At 38.6% G+C, this 21,617-nt stretch overlaps 1 long non-coding RNA gene and 1 pseudogene across 1 annotated transcript in view; both read right to left on the bottom strand.

The window, feature by feature from the left end:
- Nucleotides 1-21,617, bottom strand: part of LOC147573430 (uncharacterized) — a 198,082-nt gene that overhangs the window by 85,595 nt on the left and 90,870 nt on the right. The window lies entirely within an intron of this gene.
- LOC112857281 (large ribosomal subunit protein eL38 pseudogene) lies at nt 18,670-18,897 on the bottom strand (annotated as a pseudogene).

Below are 21,617 nucleotides of genomic sequence, written 5' to 3'. Positions count from 1 at the left end.
ATCAGGCCAGTTTATCCCAGGTTCAAAAGTTTTCTATCAGTCCATCCACACCTTATACTTCTTATTACCCACCCTGGGCCGGTGGCCCCTGCCCAGGTCTGGTTTTTGTAAGTCCAATTAGCTGAGGCCTGGGAATATAGGCTGTATGATAGAGAAGGACATGCAGATGGGAATTCACTAGAAATAACTCCAGAGGTTTTTGCTAAATAATGACTAATATTTACATATTAATGGCAGCTAAAACTATTTAAACTTGTTTCCAATATAGATACATTCCATATATTCAGTTACTTATATAAATAGGATATCAAGTTTTATAAGTGGATGATGTTCAAAATGGCAATTATGAAAGTGTATATAGAATGGTGCCTAGGGTTATCTGTGAATTCCAACACTGGTTATGCTTACATGGATCTAAAAAGGCTGCCTATTTTTCTTTCTTTTTTGGGGGGAATTTTAAAAAGGTTAAATGAGAGCACCTGGATGGTTCAGTCCAGTGAGTGTCCAATGCTTGATTTTGGCTCAGGTCATGATCCTCACATCTTGAGATTGAGCCATGTGTCAGGCTCGGCACTGGATGTGGAGCGTGCTTAAGATTAGTTCTCTCTCTCTCTCTCTGCCCTTCCCCTACTTACACACACACACTCTCTCTCTAACAAAAAAACAAAAATAAATAAATAAAAGTTTAAATGATTTTAACGATCAGGCAATTATAACTATACTGGGCGTGGGGGCCAACAATTAGGTACATTTTATATTACCCATATTATTATATTTTACATTATATATTGTTGCATTTTTATATTTCATTAAAATTTTTTAATGTTTATTTTTGATAAAGACAGAGCACTAGTGGGGGAGACGCAGAGACAGAGGGAGACAGAGAATCTGAAGCAGGCTCCAGGCTTTGAGCTGTCATCACAGAGCCTGATGTGGCACTCAAACCTAAAAACCGCAAGATCATGATCTGAGCTGAAGATGGACGCTTAACCGACTGAGCCCCTCCGGTGCCCCTATTGTTACATTTTTAAATATTTTTTTCACAATATCTTTTGTTCTATATTCCTATGACATTAAATATGACATTCATAACTGCTAAAATTTTACTTTCATAATATTAAATATAAGCAAACGTATACATAATATCTAGGATTAAAGATGATTTGCAACTTCCAAACTAACAAATTAAGTCATCACTTTTTAGTATTTACAGCATTAACAAATTTGTGAATATTTATTTGATATGGACTAAACGGTTTAAGTTTAAATAATCAGAGCAATCTTCATCAGAAGCTAAATTCTCTCAAGGATTTGTTGTTTTGTTTTATCTTAGAAGCGAGGGGAAAGCACATCCTTACAGGGACAAGGAACAGCTGAGGGCTCTATGACTTTTCAGTGTCCAGCATCACCATGCGCCATCTTTGATCTTCCCCCCGGAAAGTAGAATCACTGTAGAGTCACTGTTCCAGGTTCCCAGGAAAGGGCAAAATGAAGCCCGAATGACCCGTACCACCACTACGCTACCAGCATCGTCTCAAAGTTACAGAATGTGCTTACTCATGGGGCCTGAGAAACTCTATTTTGAAACATTGAATTCAATTCACATAATCTCTATAAAGTCATATAAAATATTTCTTATATTCTTCACAGAATTTTTTATAGAAAATTCCCTTTTGGAAATTTATTTTTAATAAGTGCTAGAACTTATGACAATTTCTGGGAAAAACTCTAAAATAAGAAAAATAATATAACCGAGAGTTAATTTTGTTGGGTATGGGAATTCAGTTGGAAATATTTTTACACAGCAGAATGGAGGCATGATTCTATTGCAATCATTAAGGGTGATACTAACTGAAACTCTAAGTGTTTGTATGTGACTTATTTCATTTTATGGAAAGTTCTCAGAGCTACTTACATTAATATATTTACTAATAATTTGCCACTCAGAGGTCCCTTTTGTCTTGAAAGTCATGTTCTTTAGTTACGGTAAATATTGTTATATTATTTCACCAATAATTTATTTCCTTCTATTTTTTAATTAAAAATTTTTTAGGGGCGCCTGGGTGGCGCAGTCGGTTAAGCGTCTGACTTCAGCCAGGTCACGATCTCGCGGTCCGTGAGTTCGAGCCCCGCGTCGGGCTCTGGGCTGATGGCTCAGAGCCTGGAGCCTGTTTCCGATTCTGTGTCTCCCTCTCTCTCTGCCCCTCCCCCGTTCATGCTCTGTCTCTCTCTGTCCCAAAAATAAATAAACGTTGAAAAAAAAAATTTTTTAAACGTTTATTTAGTTTTGAGATAGAGTGCAAGTGGGAGAGGAGCAGAGAGAGAGGGTGGCACAGAATCCAAAGCAGGCACCAGGTTCTGAGCTGTCAGCACAGAGCCCAACATGGGGTTCAAACTCAAAAACTGAGATCATGACTTGAGCCCAAGTTGGACGCTTAACCAACTGAGTTACCCAGGCATCCTTATAGCCTTCTATTTTATCTTTTGTCTTTTATGATGAGATTCTTAATGGTTGAAAAAGTTTAATTAATAAAAAATATAACCAATCTATAAGTTACAACATTCACTGCTTTTTCTTTTTGTTCTACTTTGTGAAACATAGGCTCACTTGTATCTTCTCCTTACCATTTTGAAGATACCAAGTGTAATTTTTGATGATTTCATTAATTTCCATTTTTCTATTTTTTTCCCTATTTTCTATTTTCTCCATGTAATTCCATAAGCCATTTCCTATTGTCCCTATATTTCCCTTTTTTTTTGTTATATTGGTGACTGTAATTTAATTTTTTTATGTTTACTAATTTTTGAGAGACAGAGCATGAGTGGGGAATGGGCAGAGATAGAGGGAGACACAGAATCTCAGGAAGGCTCCAGGCTCCGAGCTGTCAGCACAGAGTCTGATGCAGATCCCGAATTTGTGAATGGTGAGATCATGACCTGAGCCGAAGTCGGATGCTTAACTAACTGAGCCACCCACACGCCCACCTTTTTTAAAAAAAAATTTAATGTGGTGACTTTAATTTTAAAGTATTTTCTCAAATTTCCAGTGAGGATTTGCTATTCAGTTCTCTTAAAAGTGAGACACCAGAAAGTTGATACCTAGACAGAGCTTTATAGCTGAAAGGCTTCACTGTCAAGGTATTTAAAGAGCGCAACTGGCCTTTTAAAAGCAGAAATTCTGACTCTGTATTCAAAGTTACTTCTCTTGCAATGGTTATTTGGCCAAAGAGAAAAAAACCTCCACTTGGTGAGTTAATTAGGAGAGGTTTGTAAATATCCTGTATCATTAGGTAGACTTGTACTTGATTTCCCTATTTTTACCAGATCGATTTACTCCTGTTCTCAATTGTACTGATGCACAAATATGCTTCAGGTTTTCTGCTGGGTGTGGGGTGAGGGTACTCCCTGGCTTCGGGGTAAGTAGAGGCCACCCTGGAGATCTAATTTTCCATAACACACTTGCAAACTTCCCTCTTATTTTAGTCCCATCTTTAAGAACTGTTGTGTGATTTTAACTGCAGAAACTTTCTAGGTGTTTTGTGTTTGTTTGATAAACTCCCTTGCTTATTGTAGTAGTCCAGATCTTCTAAGAAGCAGACGCCAACATGAAATTAAACATGCAAAGATTTTAGGGGAAAGACCTGTATGAGACCAGATGGAGAGGGGGTTGGAAAGGCTTAGACAGCAGACCAAGTAGAATTCTGTCCCCGAGTGAAGAGGAAAGCTAGGGATAGTTGGATGTAAGCATCCTAGATTGTTATGTATCCTAAAAAAAGGTTTGGCAAGGAATCATGGTATCCTTGAGCCAAAATGAACTGTCAGAAGAGTTCTGTTTTTCCCAAAAACAGACCTACCATTTATAAAATAGAAAAAAAAATTATAAAAAAAAAAATATGTCCAGTGGTCTCCCTAGTGACATGGGAGAATAAGCTCTTCTTTCTAATACCTAGTTCAAGACAAAGTCTTACTGATGAAGGCTGTGAGCATTCTTTACTCCAGGCAGCCGTAAGCAAACAAGCTATCATGTGCTACCATTTCCATATTGCTGCTGAGGCGAGCTAGCTCCCCCACCCCCTTTTATTTAGCATGGGCAGGAAAAAAATATCAATCTGTTAATGAGCATTTGGTGAAGTGTAATGAATACAGTCTAATTCACTAATTGAGGCTCATTCCACAACTCTCCACTAATAAGCATCTTAATGTGCTTAACTGCAAATGTCCAAAATAGTTATTGAGATGTGTGGAAATTTCCCATTCTGCATGTGAAAATTTTGATAATGTTGCAGTTTGATTAATTGAGAGAAAATGTATCACTAACAAAGAAGAAAATATAAAAGTAGGAATATCATACAATTATATCTTCTAAAAAGAACTAAGTGGCAAATAACACTATCAAAAATAAATAAAGCATTATTTGAAATAACTTTTACTGCAATGAGACACTGATTTCAGTTTCTATGTGATGCCAAGCAAAACTGACATTGAGAAATTTCCTAATTAGCTTGGTTAAGGAATATAACAAGTATATTAGTCAATAGTTTATCGATTATAGGAAGCAAAAAAGAAAAATCCACTTTCTGGTTTCAAACAAACTTATGTTCTTTGCTTCAAAAATTTATTTATTAAAGTTAAGATGGGCTTGTATCATTCATTATACCCAAAACCCATTTCTGTCTCTGTGTCTATTACTTTCCTTGCCAACCACTGCCTTTCTTTTGTTGTTTTCATTCTCAAGAAAATAAGAATAATGTCTCAAAATGATGCCCCACTACCGCTCCTCTGAGAGCCATGCTTAGATCATTCCAGGTTTGGCAGGAAAACGTAGTATTTTTTCCGTGGTTCCAGAAAGAGTCCTACGGTTAACTTTGATGATCTTTGTTGAGCTGTGATTGGGTGATTCCTTAATGAATCATTAGGAACAAGGAATGCAATTCTGATTCTATCGACCTCGGTCACATGACCACCTCTCCAGCTGTGTGTAGATTCATCACAAATTACAAGACTGGGGCTGGGTAGCTCCCGTATGTGTGGATGGCTACTGGACAAGCATAAATAAGGGACATCAATTATAACCAATAAGCAGGAAATTAGAGCTTGCAACATTCCACTTAGACAAACTGCACTTAGATAACCATCACATTCTCTTTTCAAAGCAAAGGGAGGCTAAATGTTGAGTCATGTGGTATGGCTAAAAAAATATCCCTGGGGCAGTCAGATATCCTTCAGTTCAACCAGCTATGCTACTTTGAGAAATTAAATGGGTAGTTTCCCCTAGATTATGTCATACAGCTTTTTCGAACTAAAAAGTGCAAGCAACATTTTCTTCCCAATCTATCTATAAAATACATCGTGATGCTCTGAAGGAAAAATAGTTTTATTAATGTAAATCACAAATGCACACACACGTGCGCGCACACACCCACCCACACACACCCACACACGCTGATCCTGACTGAAAACTTCTGTGTGATCTTTCAGACCGAACAAGAGGCAATTATAAAAACTTTACTTGTTCCCACAAAAAGAAATCTCCAATCCCCTTATCTCACTTGGTGTATAGTCAGTGAGTCACAGTCTCTAAGAGGACCTGGAGACAAGGACACAACACCCTTTGGTCAACCATGTTCTTACAGGTATTTGCATGGTTAGCCCAGGCAACTGCAGCATTCCTAGATCCCTCTATCTGGGTGTTTGGCCAAGGTCTTCTTCAGGTACCTCTGCTGAGGCCTCCTAATCACTGGAAATATGAACATATCCCCCCTCCCCCACTCGATCTTAATACTTTTCTCCTCCTAGCACTTCCTCTTCCACCTTCTACCCAGCCTCTGAGTCTCTAACACTGTTGAAGCTTTTAGTCTGAGGCTGCCTCAGTAGTGAGACAACTCCTATGTGATGACTCCTGTGATCCTCTATCTATATGCTGTTCCACAAAAGGAAATAGGACAGGAGAGGAGCCAGCCCTGTCTCCACTTTAGCTTCTTGTTTATACTATTGTAATAAGAGAGGAAAGGGTTGACTGTTACCCTCATTTTTTTTGTCTTGTTTGATCAACTATTCCAACACCTGGCAGCTCAGCTGAGGTTCTCTCTCTGTGTCTGTGTCTGTCTCTTTCTCTCTCTCATACACACACAAGCGTATACACACATGGTAGCTAGCACTTGGATATTATTCATCATTGTAAAGAAAGAAACCTCCATGGAATGTGTATAAACATTCCATTACACTATACGGATTTTTTATATGCTGATTCTCCTTAGTATTCTGTAACTTTTCCAATGGAATGGAACTTCGGGAAATATTGAGGTCTTAATTTGACAAAATCAATTTCCTTATGACTTTCCAACAGGATATTGGATGTTTAACATGAAATGAAGAGTTCTGACTAAAGCCTGACAAATGACAAGTTTGATGAGAGATGGGAGATCAAATGAAATGACAAAATAAGACATAAATCATGATGCCTTAAGGAACTACTATAACTGGGGTGCACATTTGGTCCCGATCTTCCTGGTAGCTCCAGTGAAACTGTAAATAAGACTGATTACAGGAGCACCTAGGTGGCTCAATTGGTTAAGTGTCCAACTTTGGACAGGTCATGATCTCACAGTTCATGGGTTCAAGCCCCGCATCAGGTTCTGTGCTGACAGCTCGCAGCCTGGAGCCTGCTTCAGTTCCATGTCACCCTCTTTCTCTGCCCCCCACTCCGTTACCTCTCTCTCTCTCAAAAATAAATAAACATTAAAAAATAAAAAAAAAAAGAGATTGATTACATAGCTCTCCTTTTCCACACACAGAAAATGTGTTCAATGCTTAGGGAAAGCCTGGCATTTCTCAGAACTTCTCCCTTAAATTAGCTTTTCACAGGGTGCTTGGTAAAGGAAGGCAGAGGGATGGATATGGTTTACAAGGGGGAGAAGAACTTGGATACAAAAACTAAAGAGTGACCAAAAGCAGGGTTTACAAATGCCAACTCAGAAAGGGCAAACAAAATAACTTAGGAAATGTAAGCATTCAGATCCTTTGGCAATCGCCCATAATTGTAGGGTTTTATCCCTTACTCTTCCCTAATAGTAAGATGTACATTCCTTAAGCAGAAATGGCCACAGGCTAATTTGTGCCACCACCAAGACAGTGTGAGTTGAGGTGTCCTTTCCTCTACAGCCAGACAAATGGAAAGAAAAGCCTTAGAGATTTAATTATACAAGAGGAAAAGAAATCACTGTTCTTGACTTACAGCCAATCTGGCACATTCACACATGTTTTACTGAATAGCCCAAGCAACCAACTGATTCTCTGGGTGGGGAAATATCTGAGGACCAGCTGGGTCATGCTGTGACTTTATTTTCCTGAGTTTTAATTTCCTCATTGTTGAAATGAAGACTGAAAAGTAACATCACTTTCAGCTCTAGAATTGGGTGATTGTATTGGTAAGCGTTCCCTAAAGCTGTTTCTCTGACCAACGCCACTGGGATAGACCCTGTAGATTTTCAGAGCCATCTCATTGCATTCTTGAGAGTGGGAAGCAAGAAATATCTCCAATTCCTAAAGGAAGTAAGAGTAGCAATTATTGCTTATTAAACTCTTCATGGCGCACCTGGGTGGCTCAGTCAGTTAAGTGTCTGACTTCGGTTCAGGTCACAATCTCACGGTCTATGAGTTCAAGCCCTGCATTGGGCTCTGTACAGACAGCTCAGAGCCTGGAGCTTGCTTCAGATTCTGTGTCTCCCTCTCTCTGCCCCTTCCCAGCTCACTCTCTCTCTCTCTCTCTTTCTCTCAAAAATAAATAAACATTAAAAAATTAAAAACAAAACCTCTTCATATGGTCTGGCATGGGGCTGTGTGCTTTCATCACTTATCATATTTTTATTGCTATGTAACAGATGAAGAAACTATGGTTCAAGTGGTTAATAAAATTACCTAAAGCCCCCAGGGAAAGAGAGATATTTCAATCCTAGGTGCTGTGACTCTAGATTCTGTACGCTAAACCAAATATTATTCTCCACTATGTAGCGGTTTTCAGAATGTAGGTCCAGAATCAGCAGCATCATCATGATCTGGGAATTTATTAGAAATGCAAATTCTCACCCCCAACTGCAGACCTGCTGAGTCAGTAATTCTAGCAAAGTGATTTAAGAAGGCTCAAGATCATTCTGATGTACACTGAAGTCTGAGAACCCCTTTTGTATGGCATTGTTCCTTGGCTCTTAGGTGTGAAGTCTTCACTTTCAGGAGTCCAGATGCTGGAGGACACATGGTCTCTAAAGGAAACTTCTCTCCATCTCAGAGCCTGCTTGTGGCTTGTTGGGAAAATCCCACTTTGCCAATAAAAAATAATGATTCTCTAACTTACATAATGACTCCTATCAATCATGTTAACAACGTCAGCAAAAGGTTATCTTGGTAATTTATCTGTATCAGCTGCTTCTCACTGCCACTCAGGCAGTTAGAGATGCAGTTGCAAATGTGAGATTGTAACAATTTGGAGGAGATCGATTACCCAGGGAACACAGCTGTCTTCCCAGCTGAGGATGAGGAAGAAGGGTCATTTCTTGCAAGACGGGGGCTAGAACTGTTTGCAACAGAACAAAGATACCTGAACTATCCTCCAGTACAATATACAATTATAACATCTAATAATGGTAGAGTATGGGCTCCAAGAATTTCATTTATTCAACAAATAAAAATATACAAATATACGTGTATCAAGGAACTTAAGTACCCTTAAAGTGTGTATGTGACCACTCAAGTGCCAGTCCATGGTAAGACCATACACACAGAACAAAAGTAGAGGAGTGCCTGGGTAGCTCAGTTGGTTAAGCTTCCAACTTTGACTCAGGTCACCGTCTCCAGGTTTGTGAGTTTGAGCCCCATGTCGGGCTCTGTGCTGTCAGTGCAGAGACAGCTTTGGATCCTCTGTCCTCCTGTCTCTCTTCATCTCACATACTCTTGCATTCTCTCTTTAGAGTAGTAAATTTTAAAAGAAAACTAAAAAAAAAAAAACCCAAACAAACAAAAAACATGAGTAGAATTCCAACTTCACAATTAGTACCTTACCAACGTGCCATGGTATGGCAGTAAGACAAGAAACTATACCAGAATGTGAACTTAAAATTTTCAGTTATCCTTATGTGATCATGAAGGAATTACTAAATCTTTCACAATTGCTGTTTCCTTATCTAGAAAATTGGAGTTGTGGTATCTCCTTTACTGAGGTGCTATGATTATGCAAAGCATTTTTACAGCAGAGATGTCAAATTTGCTCTCATTTTCTTATATAGTTTCCTTTCCTAGCCACTAAGATGAGCTTAATACCTCTCCAATTTGATCATTAGGATTTATAGCCTTGGGATGCCTGGGTGGCGTATTCTGTTAGGCATCCAACTCCTGATTTCAGCTTAGGGTTGTGAGAGTGGGCCCTGCCTTGGCCTCCACACTGGGTGTAGAGCCTGCTTTGAGTTCTCTCTCTGTCGCTCTCCCCACCTCTCCATTTTACTATCTCTCTCTCAAAAGAAAAATTTTAAAAGGAAAAAAAAAAGACTTACAGTCTTAAATCTGAGTTAAATGTAAGATCCAGAAATTTCAAGTGGGCATACTATTTATGCATGGTAGTGCTAGATACCATAGAGAAATTCATGTTTTTCTCTTCAGCTACATTTTTTTTAAGCAGGTTTCACACCCAGCATGGAGCCCCATGCAGGGCTTGAACTCATGACCCTGAGATCAAGACCAGAGCTAAGATCAAGAGTTGAACATTTAACTGACTGTGCCACCCAGGAGTCCCTCCTCAGCTACATTTATTTATTTTTACATTTTTTTAAATCTAAAAAATAAAACATTCATATTGTAGTATATAGTTAATATAGAAAAAAAAGAGGGAGCCAAGATGGCGGAACAACATGGAAGGTTTTATTTTGCATGTCGCATCCATGAAATACAGTCAGATCAACACTAAACCATCCTGAACACCTAGAACACTGATCTGAGGATTAACACAACAATCCGCACAAACTGAACCACAGAACTCAGCAGGTACATGGCATGGAGAGGTAAACTGGGGGAGAGAGAAGCCACAGAGCTGTTTTTTGCTTGTGGAGAGAGGATGGAGATGGTGGGGGGGGGGAGAATATGGGAAAAGCACCCCTAAAAGTAGAAGCAGCTGGAGAGAAAGTGGCAAAGTAGAAACATCCACAGGGACTAAACTAAAAAGGGAAAGGAGAAAGGAGAGGGTTTCAATTCCATTAAGGCTATAAAGAGGGGAAGCACAGAGTCTGAAACTCTGCAGCTGATACCTCACGGTCTCTGGCGGGAAGGTCGAATACCCAGGAGCACAGTGAAGTCGGGGCAGTCCTTGGGCCATATGGGGAATGGCGGTTCCTCTGCTGGGAGGACATGAGGTAGAGGCTGTGTGCCCCCCCCCCCCCGCCCCAACAGGCAAAGGTACCAGCAGACCACGGAGAACAACCACATTTTCTGGTGCTGGAACAAGGTCCTTAAGGGTGAAGCCTGGTGCCAGGCGTGTGTTGTGATATTCCATAATCCCTGAAACACTGCTGCTATGCGATGGTGTGAACATTTTCTGGGGTGGGCTGGCACCCAGCTGCAGTCTCTGGGCATCAGCAGCAGCATGATTCTGTGAATATTCCTGGGTGCGGCCAGCACCCAGCCACTGCTCAGTGAGACCCTCCCCCAGAGGACCTGAGCAGGTCAAAGCCGCTGTCCTTCAGAAGTGAGGGGTCAGGAAACACAGCCGCATCTGAGATAAAACTCAGGAGGGAAGTGCCGCCTGGTAACCTGATGCCTGGGTCACGGACAGTGTAAAAGCAGGGAGTGGACAGAAGCCAGAGACAAAGGACGGGTGCACAATTGCTGGTTGGGGAGAGCAGAGAGTTCCAATACTAGAGACTGGTATGACACCAGTATGGCTTCCAATACTAGCTGGGTGACACCATTTTCATCCCTCCTGTGCATGCGCATATACACCTACAAGCCCAACAACAATTCACGCCACTAAACTAAGCAGCACCATCTAGTGGACAATGGAGCCATTACACTAAGCCCCGTTGAACTGGGCCAATCTCGCTCTTCAAAAATACCACAAATCTCTGTGCTGAGTTTATGGACTATAAAGTGTTTCATAGTTTGACTTGTAGGGGAAACTGATGTAATTTCAATCGTATTTCAGTCTGTTTGCTGGTCTATGTATTCAATTTTATTTTTTTCTTTTTCTTTTTTGTTTTCTTTTTCTCAAATGCAGAAAGAGAAAAAATTATTTTTATTTTTAATTTTTATTAAAAATACTTTTTAATTTTTCTTCTACTATATTTCTTACTTTTTTGTAAATTTTTGAAATTCTATTTTTATTCCATCATTTCATTTTATTCTATTTCATTGTATTCATTTTTTCAAATTTCAAATGTTTTCCTTTTGTTTTCTTTCTTTTCCTTTCTTCTCTTTTTCCCTTTTTTACTCTAATCTATCAAGCTCCTTTCAACAACCAGACCAAAACACACCTAGGATCTAGCATCACTTATTTGATTTCGTTTTTGTATGTTTTGTTTTAATTTTAAGTTTTTTTAATTTCAGTTTTTTCATTTTAATTTTTCTTTACTTTATTAATTCATTTCCTTCCTTCAAAATGATGAAAAGGAGGAATTCACCTCAAAAAAGTGAGCAGGAAGGAATGACAGCCAGGGACTTAATCCACACAGATACAAGCAAGATGCCTAAACCAGAATTTAGAATCACGAAATTAAGAATACTAGCTGGGGTCGAAAATAGATTAGAATCCCTTTGTATGGAGATAAAAGAAGTAAAAGCTACTCAGGATGAAAAAAAAACGGTATAACTGAGCTGCAATCTTGAATGGATGCCACGGCGGCAAAGATGGATGAGGCAGAGCAACAAATCAGCAATATAGAGGACAAACATATGGAGACTAATGAAGCAGAAAAAAGAGGGAGACTAAGGCAACAGAGCACGATTTAATCAATGACTCATTAAAAAAGAACAAATCAGTATCATAGGGGTCCCAGAAGATGAGGGAGATAAAAAGGGGTAGAGGGTTATATGAGCAAATCATAGTAGAAAACTCTCCTAATCTGGGACAAGACACAGACAGCAAAATCCAGGAAGCACAGAGGACTCCCATTAGATTCAACAAAAACCGACTATCAACAAGGCATATCATAGTCAAATTCACAAAATACTCAGGCAAGGAAAGAATCATGAAAGCAACAATGGAAAAAAAAAAAAGTCCTTAATCTACAAGGGAAGACAGATCAGGTTTGCAGCAGACCTATCCACAGAAACATGACAGGCCAGAAAGGAGTGGCAGTCTATATTCAATGTGCTAAATCAGAAAAATATGCAGCCAGGGCACCTGGGTGGCTCAGTCAGTTGAGTGTCCAACTTCGGCTCAGGTCATGATCTCATGGTTCATGGGTTCAAGCCCCACATTGGGCTCTGTGCTGGCAGCTCAGAGCCTGGAGCCTGCTTCGGATTCTGTGTGTCCCTCACTCTCTGCCCCTCCCCTTTGTTCTCATAAACATTAAAAAAATTAAAATGAAAAATATGCAGCCAAGAAATCTTTATCCAGCAAAGCTGTCATTCAAAATAGGAGAGATTAAAAGATTCCCAGACAAATAAAAATTAAAGGAGTTCATGACCACCAAACCAGCCCTGCAAGAAGTTTTAAGGGGGACTCTCCGAGGGGAGAAAAGATGAAACAAAAAGAAAAAAAAAAAAAGACCAAAAGCAACAAAGACAAGAAAGGACCAGAGAATACCACCAGAAACTCCAACTCTGTAAGAAACATATTAGCAATACATTCATCTTTCAGTACTCATTCTAATTGTCAATGGACTAAATGCTCCAATCAAAAGACATAGGGTAACAGAATGGACAAAAACATGATCCAACTATATGTTATTTACCAGAGACCCACTTTAGATCTAAAGACACCTTCAGATTGAAAGTAAAGGGATGGAAAACTATCTATCATGCTAATCATTGACAAAAGAATGCTGGAGTAGCCATTCTTATGTCAGATAATCTAGATCATAAAATAAAAACTACAACAACAGATAAAGAAGGGCATTATATCATAATAAAGAGGTCTATCCACCAAGAAGACCTAACAATTGTAAACATTTATGGTCCAAATGTGATAGCACCCAAATATATAGAAAAATTGATTACAAACATAAAGAAACTCATCGATAGTAATACCATAATAGTAGATTCCAAATCCCTACTCACAGCAACAGACAGATCATCTAATAAAAAAATCAACAAGGAAACAATGGCTTTGAATGACACATTGGACCAGATGGACTTAACAGATACATTCAGAACATTTCATCCTGAAGCAGCATAATATACATTCTTTTCCAGTAAACATGGAACATTCTCCAGAATAGATCACATACTGGGACACAAATCAGCCTTCAACAAGTACAAAAGATCGAGATCATATTTTCAGACCACAATGCTATAAACTCAAAATCAACCACAAGAAAAAATTTGGAAAGATAACAAATACTTGGAAACTAAAGAACATCCTACTAAAGAATGAATGGGCTAACCAATAACTTAAAGAGGAAATTAAAAAGCACATGGAAGCCAATGAAAATAATAACACCACAGCCCAAAATCTCTGGGATGCAGCAAAGGCAGTCATAAGAGGGAAGTATATAGCAATCCAGGCCTTCCTAAAGAAGGAAGAAAGATCTCAGATACACAACCTAACCTCACACCTTAAAGAACTGGAAAAAGAACAGCAAATAAAACCCCAAACCAGAAGACAGAAAATAATAAAGATGAGAGCAGAAATTAATGCTGTTGAAGCCAAAAAAGAGTAGAATAGATCAATGAAACCAGAAGCTGGTTCTTTGAAAGAGTTAACAAAATTGATAAACCCGTAGCCAGTTTTATCAAAAAGAAAAAGGAAAAGACCCAAATAAACAAAATCAAGAATGAAAGAGAAGAGATCACAACCAACACAGCAGAAATAAAAGCAATGATAAGAGAATATTATGGGCAATTATATGCCAATAAAATGGGCAATCTGGAAGAAATGGACAAATTCCCAGAAACATATAAACTACTAAAACTGAAACAGGAAGAAATAGAAAATTTGAACAGACACATAACCAGTAAAGAAATTGAATCAGTAATCGAAAATCTCCCAAAAAACAAGATTCCAAGGCCGGATGGCTTTCCAGGGGAATTCTACCAAACATCTAAAGAAAAGTTAATACCTTTTTTCTTGAAGCTGTTCCAAAAAATGGAAATGGAAGGAAAACTTCCAAACTCTTTCTATGAAGCCAGCATTACCTTGATTCCAAAACCAGACAAAGACCCCACTAAAAAGGAGAACAATAGACCAATTTCCCTGATGAACATGGATGCAAAAATCCTCAAGAGGATATTAGCCAACCAGATCCAACCATACATTAAAAAAAAATTATACACCACGACCCAGTGGGATTTATACCTGGGATGAAGGGCTGGTTCAATATCTGCAAAACAATTAACATGATTCATCACATCAATAAAAGAAAGGACAAGAACCACATGTTCCTCTCAACAGATGCAGAGAAAGCATTTGACAAAATACAGCATCCTTTCTTGATAAAAGCCCTCAATAAAGTAGGGATAGAAGGATCATACCTCAAGATCATAAAAGCCATATACTAATGACCCAATGCTAATAACACCCTCAATGGGGAAAAAATGAGAGCTTTCTCCCAAAGGTCAGGAACAAGACAGGGACTTCCCCTCTTGCCACTGTTAGTCAACACAGTATTGGAAATCTTAGTCTCAGCAATCAGACAACACACAGCAATAAAAGGCATCCAAATCAGCCAGGAGGAGGTCAAATTTTCACTCTTTGCAGATGACACGATACTCTATATGGAAAACACGAAAGATTCCACCAAAAAAACTGCTAGAACTGACCCATGAATTCAGCAAAGTTGCAGGATATAAAATCAATGCACAGAAATTGGTTGTATGCCTACACACCAACAATGAAGCAACAGAAATGAAATCAAGGAATCGATCCCATTTATAATTGCACCAAAACCCATAAAATACCTAGGAATAAATCTAACCAAAGAGGTGAAAAATCTATACCCTGAAAAGTATAGAAAGTGTATGAAAGAAATTGAAGAAGACACAAAAAAATGGAAAAAGATTCCATGCCCCTGAATAGGAAGAACAGATATTGTTAAAGTGTCAATACTACCCAAAGCAATCTACATATTCAATGCAATACCTATCAAAATAGCACCAGAATTCTTCACAGAGCTAGAATTAACAATCATGAATTTTGTATGGAACCAGAAAAGACCCCGAATAGCCAAAGAAATCTTTAAAAAGAAAACCGAAGCTGGAGGCATCACAATCCCGGACTTCAAACTGTGTTACAAAGCTGTGATCATCAAGACAATATGGTACTGGCACAAAAGCAGACACTCAGATCAATGGAACAGAACAGAGAACCCAGAAATGGACCCACAAACGTATGGCCAACTCATCTTTGACAAAACAGGAGAGAATATCCAATGGAATAAAGACTGTCTCTTCAGCAAATGGTGCTGGGAAACTGGACAGCGACATGCAGAAGAATGAACCTGGACCACTTTCTTATACCATACACAAAAATAAACTCTAAACGGGTGAAAGACCTAAATGTAAGACAGGAAGCCATCAAAATCCTTGAGGAGAAAGCAGGCAAAAACCTCTTTGATCTTGGCCGCAGCAACTTCTTACTTGACATGTCTCCAGATGCAAGGGAAACAAAGGCAAAAATGAACTACTGGGACCTCATCAAAATAAAAGGCTCCTGCACAGCAAAGGAAACAATCAGCAAAACTAAAAGGCAGCCAACAGAATGGGAGATGTTTGCAAACGATATATCAGATAAAGGGTTAGTATACAAAATGTATAAAGAACTTATCAAACTCAACACCCAAAAAACAAATAATCCAGTAAAGAAATGGGCAAAAGACATGAATAGACACTTCTCCAAGAAAGACTTCCAGATGGCCAACCAACATATGAAAACATGCTCAACATCTCTCATCATCAGGGAAATACAAATCAAAACCACACGGAGACACCACCTCACACCTGTCAGAATGGCTAACATTAACAACTCAGGCAACAACAAATGTGGGCGAGGATGCGGAGAAAGAGGATCTCTTTTGCACTGCTGGTGGGAATGGAAGCTGGTGCAGCCACTCTGGAAAACAGTATGGAGGTTTCTCAAAAAATTAAAAATAAAACTACCCTACAACCCAGCAGTTGCACTACTAGGTATTTATCCAAGGGATACAGGTATGCTGTTTCGAAGGGACACATGCACCCCCATGTTTATAGCAGCACTATCAACAATAGCCAAAGTATGGAAAGAGCCCAAATGTCCATTGATGGATGAATGGATAAAGATGTGGTGTGTGTATATATATATATACATACAGTGTGTATATACAGTGTATATATATACATACAGTGTATATATACAGTGTGTGTGTATATATATACACATATATACATATATATATATACATACTGTGTGTATATACACTGTATATACACTGTGTGTGTATATATATATATGTATATATGTGTATATATATACACACACAGTGAGTATTACTCAGCAATGAAAAAAAATGAAATGTTGCCATTTAGAGCTATGTGGATAGAACTAGAGGGTATTATGCTAAGTGAAATTAGAGAAAGACAAATATCATAGGACTTCACTCATATGAGCACTTTAAGATACAAAACAGGGGCGCCTGGGTGGCGCAGTCGGTTAAGCGTCCGACTTCAGCCAGGTCACGATCTCGCGGTCCGTGAGTTCGAGCCCCGCGTCAGGCTCTGGGCTGATGGCTCAGAGCCTGGAGCCTGTTTCCGATTCTGTGTCTCCCTCTCTCTCTGCTCCTCCCCCGTTCATGCTCTGTCTCTCTCTGTCCCAAAAATAAATAAACGTTGAAAAAAAAAAAAAAAAAAAAAGATACAAAACAGATGAACATAAGGGAAGGGAAGCAAAAATAATATAAAAACAGGGAGGGGGACAAAACATAAGAGACTCTTAAATATGGAGAACAAATAGAGGGTTTTTGGAGGGGTTGTTGGAGGGGGGATGGGCTAAATGGGTAAGGGGCTTAAGGAATCTATTCCTGAAATCATTGTTGCACCATGTGCTAACTAACTTGGGTGTAAATTATAAAAAATAGATTAAATTTAAAAAAAGGAAAAAAAAAAGAAATTCTTTACCACATAGAATTGTCACATCTTAAAGAAGATTAAGAAATTAGTTATATATTGGCTGAGAACCCTGAAAATTTGATGTTGAAATAGATTAAAGATGAAGTGCAGAGAAAATACTTCTCCAGAAGTAGTTTGGAGAAAATAAAGTTGGAGGGAGATTAAATATGTGATCTGTGCTTAGTATCTCCTAATTCTGTTAGGGTGTGTGTGTGTGTTATCTATTAATTAGAATTCAATTCATATCCACAGTGACTGAGTAAATGCATGGATCCAGGGAATTTAGCCAGTGATTATGGTAAAAGATAGAGAATAAAACCATCACCCTTGTTTTCTTGAGCCTCAGGATCTGAGGAGAGGCAGGGGAAATCCACTAGGCATAAATATTAGCTAAGTGATATTTTCTTAGGAGCACCTGGATGGCTCAGATGGCTAAATGTCTAACTTTGGCTCACGTCATGATCTCGCCATCTGTGGGCTCAAGTCCCATGTCAGGTTCTGTACTGACAGCTCAGAGCCTGGAACCTGCTTTGGATTCTGTGTCTCCCACTCTCTCTGCTCCTTCCCTGCTTGTCTCTGTCTCTCTTTCAAAAATAAATAAACATAAATTTTTTAAGTAATATTTTCCTGTAATCTTTGCCTAGACAGAGGTTAATTATGCTACTTAAGCTAATTAGGAATGATGGTCACGAAGATTTTCAAGTATCTACATTATAGCCCATGGGAGACCATCTGAGGATCAGTAGTAGACAACTTCCTAGTAGAGACCTTCTCAAAGTCTTTACATTGGTCTGGCCAATGCTTAATAGTTTCATAACTAGAAGAGCTTAAGTTTGTCTTTGAGATCTCAAGTAAGACTTGTTTTCTTTATTTTTGAAATTCTTGTGCTGGTTTCATCATTTTAAAAACATAGAGCCCCAAATTTTGGCCAAAAATGTACAAGATGACATCAACTTTTCTCACTATTAGTTTTACAAATCACGTGATTCAGGTGGTGTCTGACAGATGTTTCCATTCAAAGATACGGAAAGATATCTTTCACAATTAAAGGTTATACTATGGTGTGATAGTTTGAGGAGTTTACAATTAAGGGGGGTTAGTATGAGGTTATACAGTGGAAGATTATAAATATTCTCTTTCCCAAAAAGATTTCATGTAAGCATATAACACTGATAATCACTGCCTACATAATTATTACATTGGCAATTGCACAATGGTGATTTTAAAAATTTTATCATCCCTTATACAGTTACTAGCTGCATTCTTATCCCTGAAAAAAGTTTACTCATTTTCACCTCCCCTTCCTCCTTCTCTTCCCTCTTTCTTCCTTTCTTCCTCCCTCCCTCCCTCCCTTCCTTCCTTCTATTTAAAAAATTAACACAGTTCGAATCACTATGTCTGGTTCATTTCTGCTCCTTGCCCCTTCACTGCCAAAACTTGGAGCAGAGAGTGCCTCAGATTCTCTGCTTTCTTTTTGTCTGTGATAAACACAATATAAAATGTCTACTGCATCAAGCTTTAAATTTCACATTATCCTATTTACTTGACCTTGACAGATTTGGCATCCTTTCTCCTGGCTGTGAGCAGAAAGTTCTTGATTTCCTCAAGGTTATGAGGCATAACTACAAAGGCTGCAGGAGAGCATGTGACCTGCAGGAAGCAAAGGGATGGAAATGAAAGAGACCGCCAATATTTGCCTCCTGGCAGTTAAACCCTCCCTTGAAAGAACTGGACATTTTGGGTAAGTGATTTTGAACACTGCTATATATTATTGTTGATGACAAGTTGTCCAAGATTTGGACAGTAGTAGCCTCTCATACCAATCTCTATGTCCTTGTTTTTTTCTATATATTCTAGGTAATTGAAGTTCTCTGTGTTCTAATTATGCTAAAGGGATGAGTTTTGTGAGGCTGTGTTTGCTTTTTTTGCCTTTTTTTCTACCTTTTTTAAATGAGAATATAACTTCTGGAATTTCAAATTTCTTTTATGGTTCCCATTACCTCAGCTACTTAGAATTTCTTGAGTCTGATAGTTTTGCTAGGTTATCTCTCAGAGTGGATAATTCCAGATCAATTTTTCCACATACACAGTATACTTTTTTTTTTTTTTTTTTTAAATTTTTTTTTCAACGTTTATTTATTTTTGGGACAGAGAGAGACAGAGCATGAACGGGGGAGGGGCAGAGAGAGAGGGAGACACAGAATCGGAAACAGGCTCCAGGCTCTGAGCCATCAGCCCAGAGCCCGACGCGGGGCTCGAACTCACGGACCGCGAGATCGTGACCTGGCTGAAGTCGGACGCTTAACCGACTGCGCCACCCAGGCGCCCCGACACAGTATACTTTTAAATATACATATTCAGATCTGCTTTTGCAACTCCCAAATTTTCTTGGATTACAGCTTTAAATATTAGTTCTCATCTACAGTTTTGTTTTTTCTTCTTCAAGGATGGATCATCCTCAGCAATCTTTTTTATGTTTTTATTCATTTTTGAGAGAGAAAGAGACAGAGTGCCAGAGGGGGAGGGGCAGAGAGAGAGGGAGACACAGAGACACAAAATCTGAAGCGGGTTCCAGGCTCTGAGCTGTGAGTAGAGAGCCTGATGCAGGGCTTGAACCCAAGAGTGGTGAGATCATGACCTGAGCCAAAGTTGGTTGCTCGACTGACTGAGCCACCCAAGCACCCCATCCCAACAATCTTTTATCTCCATCACTATTTGGTTGCTTTAGCTAATTTAATCTAATTTCTTTTGTGAAATTTTCAGTTGTTTCTATTGGAAAACAGGCATAATTGTGATTGTTCTTTAGTTATAAATTGTTACGTATTTTTCTCTGTCTTTAATTTTTGTTTTCTACATTTGGTTAATTTTCATTTTGCATCTTTCTTTTTTTGTCCATTTCTGAATCTATAAATCTGTGACTTGAGGTTGTTTTCTTTCTACTGTAAAGACATACTGAAAGATATTTAGTTCAATTTGACATATTATGGTATAGTTTACTTCTGTTTTGAGGTGGCATATTTTTAGGGAGGTGATTTATCATCAACTGAAATATTTTCTAGTGGTCAATGTTCTTACACTAAATTTACACAGTATATCTGATTAGACAGCCTTTATTCATTTTCAAATATTTTATATTATCCTGCACAAGTAATAACAGGTGATTTTATACTCACAGAGTGGAGTTTGAGTAACTCACTAGGTTTCTCAGTTTAAAAGCATCTCTTTTGGCACAGTGAAGTACAGATGATTAAGAAATAACACTCTTTGGAGGAGAAGCTAGTATTTCTTCTGATTTTGTGGTTTCCTCTCTCCTTCTGCCCTTTTCCCTCTCTTTCTTTCTCTCTCTCCTCACCACCAAGTTTGCAAATAAGCCTCTGGCTCCCAAACCCAATTCTTCCTGATACTGTTCTTCTGTTCTTTGGACACATTTTATAGCTACTTTCTTTTAACTTCACAATATCAAGTATCACGACCCACTGATCAGGTGTGTTCTTATTTCCCCTTTCAGTGTAGAAGTCTTCCCCCACCGTTTTTAACTCTTAAGGTGACTTATGTCAGTGTTCTATAGTGGTGGACATAGGCTACCTTCTCCTATTTTATAGTCTCTGTCTGGCTCTGTTTCAGTATGAAGTGTGGAGCTAAATTTGCTGGTGTTTTATATGTATTTTCTTAATTATTATCACTTGAGGACTGTAGAATTCTCTGTACTGTAGTTATGTGTCAAATATGGGTGATGTATTATTTTATTTGATCTTTCCTGTCAATGGTATGGTTTTTTTTTTTGGAGGAAATATGAAGAGATACCGATTGAAGAAATCTCTGTTATCCCACAGTTTCCAGTAAGTCCCTTTTTCACTTAATTTTTACTATAGACAGCCTAAGTAATGAGCTAGAATATTGAGGATGACACCATTTTTTGGTCAACATAATGACAGAATATATGTGAATTTAGTAGTTTAGTCTATGCCTAGGGAAATGAGCCCACCTCACTCATGGTGTAGAGACTGACCACTGCATAAGTTCTAACACAAGGTTTAAAATGAGCAGAGGTGCCATAGGTGAATCAGGAGAGCTTTTCCACATAAGGACTCAAGTGTAAGGGTGTCTACTGCATTACAGTACATGTTAAAGTATTTGAGCAAAAGACACAGAATGTAAAACCAAGAGATTATACAGTATGGCTTTCATATCACTGTTGACAAAGGAACTTTCTGTGTCCAACAGACCTGAGTCCAATTTTATAATTATCAGATACCCTTTTCTTGAAATTTAGTACTGATTAAATATAAATGTCTTAATAATTATGGGAAAATAGCAATGGCTGAGACTTTACCTAAATA

Source organism: Puma concolor, chromosome E2 (assembly GCF_028749965.1).
Source record: "Puma concolor isolate L17-30 chromosome E2, mPumCon1.1.hap2, whole genome shotgun sequence".
In the NCBI taxonomy this organism is placed as follows: domain Eukaryota; kingdom Metazoa; phylum Chordata; class Mammalia; order Carnivora; family Felidae; genus Puma; species Puma concolor.
The sequence above is the reverse complement of the archived record's forward strand: the minus strand, read 5'-3'. Positions and strand labels throughout refer to the sequence as shown.